The sequence below is a fragment of the Triticum dicoccoides genome, chromosome 2A (genome assembly GCF_002162155.2).
Source record: "Triticum dicoccoides isolate Atlit2015 ecotype Zavitan chromosome 2A, WEW_v2.0, whole genome shotgun sequence".
In the NCBI taxonomy this organism is placed as follows: Eukaryota; Viridiplantae; Streptophyta; class Magnoliopsida; order Poales; family Poaceae; genus Triticum; species Triticum dicoccoides.
In genome coordinates, this window is record NC_041382.1 from 659,853,428 (window position 1) to 659,864,014 (window position 10,587).

Genomic DNA, 10,587 nt, shown 5'->3' on the forward strand with positions numbered 1-10,587 from the left:
TTCACATGTAGATCCTGCCACAACGCTTTGCTTGCAACTGCACCGGCTTACTGCCCCACCATTCAAAATATACACGTATCCGGTTTGTGACTTAGAGTCATCCAGATCTGTGTCGAAGCTAGCATCGACGTAACCCTTTACGATGAGCTTTTCGTCACCTCCATAAACGAGAAACATATCCTTAGTCCTCTTCAGGTACTTCAGGATATTCTTGACAGCTGTCTAGTGTTTCATGCCGGGATTACTTTGGTACCTTCCTACCAAACTTACGGCAAGGTTTACATCAGGTCTGGTACACAGCATAGCATACATGATAGACCCTATGGCCGAGGCATAGGGGGACGACACTCATATTTTCTCTATCTTCTGCCATGGTCGGGCATTCAGCCGTGCTCAATCTCATACCTTGCAATACAGGCAAGAACCCCTTCTTTGACTGATCCATATTGAACTTCTTCAATATCTTGTCAAGGTACGTACTCTGTGAAAGACCAATGAGGCGTCTCGATCTATCTCTATAGATCTTGATGCCTAATATGTAAGCAACTTCTCCAAGATCCTTCATTGAAAAACGCTTGTTCAAGTAGGCCTTTATGCTTTCCAAGAATTCTATATCATTTCCCATCAACAGTATGTCATCCACATACAATATGAGAAATACTACAGAGCTCCCACTCACTTTCTTGTAAATGCAGGCTTCTTCATAAGTCTGCGTAAACCCAAACGCTTTGATCATCTCATCAAAACAAATGTTCCAACTCCGAGATGCTTGCACCAGCCCATAAATCGAGCGTTGGAGCTTGCACACCTTTTCAACATTCTTAGGATCGACAAAACCTTCCGGTTGCATCATATACAATTCTTCCTTAAGGAAACCATTAAGGAATGCCGTTTTGACGTCCATTTGCCATATCTCATAATCATAGAATGTGGCAATTGCTAACATGATTCAGACAGACTTCAGCTTCGCTACGGGTGAGAAAGTCTCATCGTAGTCAACCCCTTGAACTTGTCGATAACCCTTAGCGACAAGCCGAGCTTTATAGATGGTTACATTACCATCCGCGTCTGTCTTCTTCTTAAAGATCCATTTATTTTCTATGGCTCGCCGATCATCGAGCAAGTCAGTCAAAGTCCATACTTCATTTTCATACATGGATCCTATCTCGGATTTCATGGCTTCCAGCCATTTGTCGGAATCCAGGCCCGCCATCGCTTCTTCATAGTTCAAAGGTTCACCATTGTCTAACAACATGATTTCCAAGACAGGGTTGCCGTACCACTCTCGTGCGGAATGTGTCCTTGTGGATCTACGAAGTTCAGTAGCAACTTGATCTGAAGTTTCATGATCATCATCATTAACTTCCTCTCTAGTCGGTGCAGGCACCTCAGGAACAATTTCCTGAGCTGCGCCACTCCTCGGTTCAAGAGGTAATACTTCATCAAGTTCTACTTTCCTCCCACTTATTTCTTTCGAGAGAAACTCTTTCTCTAGAAAGGATCCATTCTTGGCAACAAAGATCTTGCCTTCGGATCTGAGGTAGAAGGTATACCCCATAGTTTCTTTAGGGTATCCTATGAAGAGACATTTTTCTGATTTGGGTTCGAGCTTTTCAGGTTGAAGTTTCTTGACATAAGCATCACATCCCCAAACTTTTAGAAACGATAGCTTAGGTTTCTTCCCAAACCATAATTCATACGGTGTCGTCTCAACGGATTTTGACGGAGCCCTATTTAAAGTGAATGCAGCAGTCTCTAAAGCATAGCCCCAAAATGACAGCGGTAGATCGGTAAGAGACATCATAGATCGCATCATATCCAATAGAGTGCGATTACGACGTTCGGACACACCATTACGCTGATGTGTTCCAGGCGGCGTGAGTTGTGAAACTATTCCACATTTCCTTAAGTGTGTGCCAAATTCATGACTCAAGTATTCTCCCCCACGATCTGATCGCAAGAACTTGATTTTTCTGTCACGTTGATTCTCAACCTCACCCTGAAATTCCTTGAACTTTTCAAAGGTCTCAGACTTGTGTTTCATTAAGTAGACATACCCATATCTACTCAAGTCATCAGTGAGGGTGAGAACATAACGATAGCCACCGCGAGCCTCAACACTCATTGGACCGCACACATCAGTATGTATGATTTCCAATAAGTTGGTTGCTCGCTCTATTGTTCCTGAGAACGGAGTCTTGGTCATTTTACCCATGAGGCATGGTTCGCACGTGTCAAATGATTCGCAATCAAGAGACTCCAAAAGTCCATCTGCATGGAGCTTCTTCATGCGTTTGACACCTATGTGACCAAGGCGGCAGTGCCACAAGTATGTGGGACTATCATTATCAACCTTACATATTTTGGTATTCACACTATGAATATGTGTAACATTACGCTCGAGATTCATTAAGAATAAACCATTCACTAGCGGAGCATGACCATAAAACATATCTCTCATATAAATAGAACAACCATTATTCTCGGATTTAAATGAGTAGCCATCTCGAATTAAACGAGATCCTGATACAATGTTCATGCTCAAAGCTGGCACTAAATAACAATTATTGAGGTTTAAAACTAATCCCGTAGGTAAATGTAGAGGCAGCGTGTCGACGGCGATCACATCGACCTTGGAACCATTCCCGACGCGCATCGTCACCTCGTCCTTTGCCAGTCTCCGCTTATTCCGCAGCTCCTGCTTTGAATTACAAATGTGAGCAACCGCACCGGTATCAAATACCCAGGAGCTACTACGAGTACTGGTAAGGTACACATCAATTACATGTATATCACATATACCTTTAGTGTTGCCGGCCTTCTTGTCCGCTAAGTATTTGGGGCAGTTCCTCTTCCAATGACCACTTCCCTTGCAATAAAAACACTCAGTCTCAGGCTTGGGTCCATTCTTTGACTTCTTCCCGGCAGCTTGCTTACCGGGTGCGACAACTCCCTTGCCGTCCTTCTTGAAGTTCTTTTTACCCTTGCCTTTCTTGAACTTAGTGGTTTTATTCACCATCAACACTTGATGTTCCTTTTTGATTTCCACCTCCACTGATTTCAGCATTGAATATACCTCAGGAATGGTCTTTTCCATCCCCTGCATATTGAAGTTCATCACAAAGCTCTTGTAGCTCGGTGGAAGCGACTGAAGGATTCTGTCAATGACTGTGTCATCCGAGAGATTAACTCCCAGCTGAGTCAAGCGGTTATGCAAACCAGACATTTTGAGTATGTGCTCACTGACAGAACTGTTTTCCTCCATCTTACAACTGAAGAACTTGTCGGAGATTTCATATCTCTCGACCCGGGCATGAGCTTGGAAAACCATTTTCAGCTCTTCGAACATCTCATATGCTCTGTGTCGCTCAAAACGATTTTGGAGCCCCGGTTCTAAGCTGTAAAGCATGCCGCGCTGAACGAGGGAGTAATCATCAGCACGTGACTGCCAAGCGTTCATAACGTCTTGGTTCTCTGGAATGGGTGCGTCACCTAGCGGTGCTTCTAGGACATATCTTTCTTGGCAGCTATGAGGATGATCCTCAGGTTCCGGACCCAGTCCGTATAGTTGTTGCCATCATCTTTCAGCTTGGTTTTCTCTAGGAACGCGTTGAAGATGAGGGCAACATTAGCGTGGGCCATTTGATATACAAGACATAGTGTAAAGATTTTAGACTAAGTTCATGATAATTAAGTTCATCTAATCAAATTCTTCAATGAACTCCCACTCAGATAGACATCCCTCTAGTCATCTAAGTGAAACATGATCCGAGTCAATTAGGCCGTGTCCGATCATCACGTGAGATGGACTAGTCAACATCGGTGAACATCTTCATGTTGATCGTATCTTCTATACGACTCATGCTCGACCTTTCGGTCTTCCGTGTTCCGAGGCCATGTATGTACATGCTAGGCTCGTCAAGTCAACCTAAGTGTATTGCATGTGTAAATCCGGCTTACACCTGTTGTATTCGAACGTTAGAATCTATCACACCCGATCATCACGTGGTGCTTCGAAACAATGAACCTTCGCAACGGTGCATAGTTAGGTGGAACACTTTCTTGAAATTATTACGAGGGATCATCTTATTTAAGCTATCGTCGTTCTAAGCAAATAAGATGTAAAACATGATAAACATCACATGCAATCAAATAGTGACATGATATGGCCAATATCATTTGCTCCTTTTGATCTCCATCTTCAGGGCTCCATGATCATCGTTGTCACTAGCATGACACCATGATCTCTATCATCATGATCTCCATCATCGTGTCTTCTTGAAGTTGTCTCATCATCTATTACTTCTACTACTATGGCTAACGCTTTGGCAATAAAGTAAAGTAATTACATGACGTTTATGTTGACACGCAGGTCATAAATAAATAAAGACAACTCCTATGGCTCCTGCCGGTTGTAATACTCATCGGCATGCAAGTCGTGATTCCTATTAGAAGAACATGATCAATCTCATACATCACATATATCATTCATCACATCCTTTTGGCCATATCACATCACACGGCACATGCTGCAAAAACAAGTTAGACGTCCTCTAATTGTTGTTGCAAGTTTTTACGTGGATGCTATAGTTTTCTAGCAAGAACGTTTCTTACCTACGCCAAAACCACAACGTGATATGCCAATTTCTATTTACCCTTCATAAGGACCCTTTTCATCGAATCCGATCTGACTAAAGTGGGAGAGACAGACACCCGCCAGCCACCTTATGCAACTAGTGCATGTCAATCGATGGAACCAGTCTCACGTAAGCGTACGTGTAAGGTCGGTCCGGGCCGCTTCATCCCACGATGCCACCGAATCAAGATAAGACTAGTAACTACAATCAAATTGACAATATCCATGCCCACAACTGCTTTGTGTTCTACTCGTGCATAGAAACTACGCATAGACCTAGCTCATGATGCCACTGATGGGTAACGTAGCAGAATTTTAAAATTTTCTACGCATCACCAAGATCAATCTATGGAGTCATCTAGCAACGAGGGAGAGGGGAGTACATCTACATACCCTTGTAGATCGCGCGCGGAAGCGTTCAAGAGAACGGGGTTGATGGAGTCATACTCGTCGTGATCCAAATCACCGATGACCTAGCGCCGAATGGACAGCACCTCCGCGTTCAACACACGTACGGTTGGGAAGACGTCTCCTCCAACTTGATCCAGCAAGGGGAAAGGAGAGGTTGATGAAGATCCAGCAGCACGACGGCGTGGTGGTGGAAGCAACGGTGATCTCGGCAGGGCTTTGCCAAGCTCAGGGAGAGGGAGGAGTGTCACAGGAGGCAGAGGGAGGCGCCAGGGGCTAGGGTGCGGCTGCCCTCCCTCCCCCCCACTATATATAGGACCCCTAGGGGGGAGCCGGCCCTAGGAGATTGAATCTCCAAGGGGTGGGGGCGGCAAAGGGGGGTGGAGTGCCCCCCCAAGCCAAGTGGGGCGCCCCCACCCTAGGGTTTCCAACCCTAGGCGCAGGGGGAGGCCCATGGGGGCGCACCAGCCCACTAGGGGCTGGTTCCCCTCCCACTTCAGCCCATGAGACCCTCTTGGATAGGTGGCCCCACCCGGTGGACCCCCGGGACCCTTCCGGTGGTCCCGGTACAATACCGATTACCCCGAAAACCTTCCCGATGGCCGAAACTTGACTTCCTATATATAAATCTTCACCTCTGGACCATTCCGGAACTCCTCGTGACGTCCGGGATCTCCTCCGGGACTCCGAACAACTTTCGGGTTACCGTATACTAATATCTCAACAACCCTAGCGTCACTGAGCCTTAAGTGTGTAGACCCTACGGGTTCGGGAGACACGCAGACATGACCGAGACGACTCTCCGGTCAATAACCAACAGCGGGATCTGGATACCCATGTTGGCTCCCACATGCTCCTCGATGATCTCATCGGATGAACCACGATGTCGAGGATTCGATCAATCCCGTATACAATTCCCTTTGCCAATCGGTACGTTACTTGCCCGAGACTCGATCGTCGGTATCCCAATACCTCGTTCAATCTCGTTACCGGTAAGTCACTTTACTCGTACCGTAATGCATGATCCCGTGATCAACCACTTGGTCACATTGAGCTCATTATGATGATGCATTACCGAGTGGGCCCAGAGACACCTCTCCGTCATACGGAGTGATAAATCCCAGTCTCGATTCGTGCCAACCCAACAGACAATTTCGGAGATACCCGTAGTGTACCTTTATAGTCACCCAGTTACGTTGTGACGTTTGGCACACCCAAAGCACTCCTACGGTATCCGGGAGTTGCACAATCTCATGGTCTAAGGAAATGATACTTGACATTCAGAAAAGCTATAGCAAACGAACTACACGATCTTTGAGCTATGCTTATGATTGGGTCTTGTCCATCACATCATTCTCCGAATGATGTGATCCCGTTATCAATGACATCCAATGTTCGTAGTCAGGAAACCATGACTATCTTTTGATCAATGAGCTAGTCAACTAGAGGCTCACTAGGGACGTGTTGTGATCTATGTATTCACACATGTATTACGATTTCTGGATAACACAATTATAGCATGAACAATAGACAATTATCATGAACAAAGAAATATAATAATAACCATTTTATTATTGCCTCTAGGGCATATTTCCAACAGAAAGAGAGTCACTCTGACAACAATACTGTTACTGAAAATATTTCAGTTTCAGTTAACTGCTTGCTTGCTCTCTTCTTGTTTGAGCACACACACCCCCTTGCCCACACACCCTTTTCTGTTAATTACTCCTTTATTGAATGCAAAACTACTCCAGCAGTACATAGTCATTATCAGTAGTAATATAAAAAGTTTCAAAGTTGCACATGGTCATTTTTAGCAGTAATGCAAATGTATTATTGTTACTATTGTTTACTCCTATCAAATAAACTACTACATGTCAATATTGCTAGTGCTTATTTACTCCTATGAAATAAACTACTCCATGTCAAATAAACCTTGCTAGGTGAATCTTTTCCATTAATCAAATTTAACTGAATTTAAAGCACATAACCTTGTGGGATCTTACTGTCAATTACTGACTGTTTATAATTGTTTTCTTGAGTACTTAATCATGATCTGGAGTACTAGCATGGAGTAATTTTTTTGCTAGAGTACAATTACAAGCACGAGTACACATAATTTCTTGTAGCAGATGGAGCACATAAAAATGGAGTAACTCACCTCTTGTTGATCTACTAATTTGTCAAATTTCTGCTCCAGCAAATGGAGTACTCCTTGCTGATCTTGCTTTTGTTTTGACAGGTGGACAGATGGACAGTGGTTGCTCCTTGCTGATCAATTCAAAATTGCTCTAGCGATCAATTCAAGCTTGATGTGACTGCAAGAAGACGTCCTGGTCAATCACCACATCTGATCAATTTTTGTCTGTGGCGAGAAGAAGTGGTACAACTCTAGCGATCAATTTCTCCGGCGATTAACAATTTTGATCAATTCTAACAGCAGCACGGGCGGCGCTACTGCTACTGTTGGTCAGTGCGGGGAGGAGCACGGACGGAGGTCAATTGGCCGGATCCAGAGCTCCAGTGCCTGAATCGAGGAGCTGGGAGGCTGAGGCGGGAGGAGGAGGAGCACGGGCGGTGCTGCTGCTGTTGGTTAGTGTGGGAAGTCGCGGGCGGCTGGAGGCTGTGGCGAACAGGGAGGGAGCTGCGTACGAGCTTGGGCTCTCGATTGGAGCGGAGGATGGCGGCCGGCGCGGACGGACGCCGGAGCTGCAGCGGTGGGGTGGAGCCTGGCGGAGGGGAGGAGCGATGGAGGAAGACGACGATCCCCAGCGACAAGTAATTTTTCAAATTGGGGGTAGTCTGGTATTTTGACCTGTTTTCACCTGGTTAGAATTTTCTACGAGCGACAAATATATCGAACCCCCCTTACACCAGGTCGAGTTAGGGCTAGCTGTTTTTTTCTACTCTTTTTTGCGTTTTCACCTGGGATTCAATGTTTTCTCTTTTCTCTCTCCCATCTTTATTTTTCTTTTTCTTTCTTTTTCAGGTTGCACGAACTTTTTTTAAACTCGATGAACTTTTTTTCAAAATTGGTGAACTTTTTTCTCAAAATTGATGAACTTTTTCTAGTTCAATGTTTTTTTTTTTGCAAATTCAACTAACTTTTTTTTTGAATACATTAACTTCTTTCATTTTTTGTGAACTTTTCCCAAAATTCATCAACTTTTTCCAGTTAGATTAAGTTTTTAAAAATCTGATGAGCTTTTTTCTGAAAATTGTTGTTTTTTTAAGCTGTGAACTTTTTCAAAATTCATCAACTTTTTCCAATTAGATTAAGTTTTGAAAAATCCGATGATTTTTTTTCTAAAAATTGTTGTTTTCTTTAAGTTTGTGAAGTTTTTAAAATTCAATGGACTTCTTTGCAAAATCGATGAACTTTTTTAAAAATTCATTAACTTCTTCAAAAACCACGAACATTTTTTGAATATACGTTTTTTTTTAATTGTATTTTTTCAAAATCAACAGTTGACCAGTCAGATGGTCAACTGCGATCAAGCGAACCAGAGTAACCATCGAGCGCTTGTCTTCTTTCTTGGGCCGGCCCATGAGCGGAGGCATAGGGATGCTTAAGACGTCCTATAGGAGCTCCCGTAGTCTTCAGTTGAGCCTTCCAACTAATCCGCACGAACCATGCAAAAACAAAAGACTAATCCGTGCGAGACAGCGAGTTCACCCCTCTGTATATATTTCATGACAGCCATCTTCATATACACCTGGTTGCTTTCTTTTCCACCAATGGGATGGAATCATGCAATGAGCGGACCAAAAGAAGAAGAAAGGGATGGACACCTATAGGGGTATAGCAATGAGCGTATGTGTGTACGTGAGTAATGCGATTGTACTGTGTTAAAAAAACAACAGGTGTTCAAAAAAAAAAACAATAGGTAGCCGGGACTACCTGCACGGTCCCGCGACCGTTTTCGCGCGAAAACTGGCCGGCCCTCCAGATCATTCGACAAAAAACAGGAGGGACGCAGAGTCGCAGACAATGGGAATCGGGTTGGCAGGCTGAATCTGAGTGGAGAGCGGCGGGAGAGAGCCATCAGCCGCGGGGCCCCGGCCGCATTAGCGCCAGGAACTCACCTGATCGGAACCACCAGACCAGAGGCAGCCGGCGTTTGTCAAATTCCAGCGCCGAGTCCGACCCGCGAAAACGACCTCCACCATCATCCCCCTCCCAGCGCGCGGCCCCCCTCCGTCCCCGTCCCACATGGACAGTGCTCTGCCTCTGCCCCGGGTCACACACCTTGCCCCCGCCTTCGCCGGGCCGCGCCGTCGGGCCGGCGCGTGGCCCCGTCCACCGGGAGACGACGAAGAAGCCACTGCCGTGGCGCAGGAAGGCCGTCCGTCCGTCCGTGCGCGCCGCACTTTGGCCGCCGCCGGCCGGCACTCAGCGCGCACAAGTCAATCCCTGCTACCGCGGGCGCGTGCGCGTGCGCGTGCGCGTGCGCGTGCGGCTGCCATAGCCTTGCCGTGTCTCGGCTCGTGCAGGAATATGCATGGACAGCGCGATGGTTGGGCCGGATACGCGGCGGATTCGATTTGACCTTCAAGCGCCAGCAGCAGCACGATCTTCCGTCCGTCCGTCCGGCTATTCTCGCGATCTCTGACTCTCGAGAGGCTGACCGGTCGAGAAACTGGGCACGTCCCGTGCCCGAGTGGAGACGGTGAGGAGGTGAGGTCACGACGGCGACGGTTGGAGACGCGCGACGACCCGGAGTTGAAATCCGGGGCGCGCTGTCGGGCGCCGCTGCCATGTTAACCTGTCTGGGCCAATCGCGGGGCTCGATTAAGCGTGCCAACGGGTTTTCCTTCCGTGTGATGGCGAGCGAATCCACTCCGGTTTTTTATAAATGGCAGGGTGACCGTGAAATTCTCCACCACTGGCCGTTTGTGGATATTTTTGTGCTGGCGATCGCGTCGCCGTCTTCCTTTTCTGATTAGACGTCTGATGAAGAGATCGTCGGTCAAGGACAGGCGTATTGCGTCTCTTCAAAGCGCGTATGTATGCTACGAGTGTGTACACAGTCAGAGAAGATGTTTGGAATCCACCACGAGTGTTCTTTGTTGAACAGAAAGGCCAATCCTCGCATTTTCGCCGCATCTCTTATTATTCCCGCGGCGCGATTCGAGTGATGCAGGAAAATTAGTAAATCCACCAAGGGAAGAGATCTTTCCCGGAACATCCCTATATTCTCCACCGCCTTCGGACGAGGCAGCGGCAGCATGCATTTGCGGAGCTAACACACTGCTAATGGTTTTCGAAAATCCAGGCCTCAAGGAGAAAAAATTGGATGGTGCGGGAGGCTCTCAAAGGAAATGCTTGGATTCTCAAAATCAAACCCAACACCGTTCTCACCGTTGGTCACATTCGTGAATTCTTCATTCTTTGAATGCTTGTCCATGACTTTCGCCTTGATGAGCAAGTCCAAGATGATATCACTTGGAAGCACGCGAATGATGGGATATAAACTGGGGAGATGCGGCTTAAAAGAACTGGCCCATACTCGGCGGCCACCGTGTATATGGCTCAGTCCCCC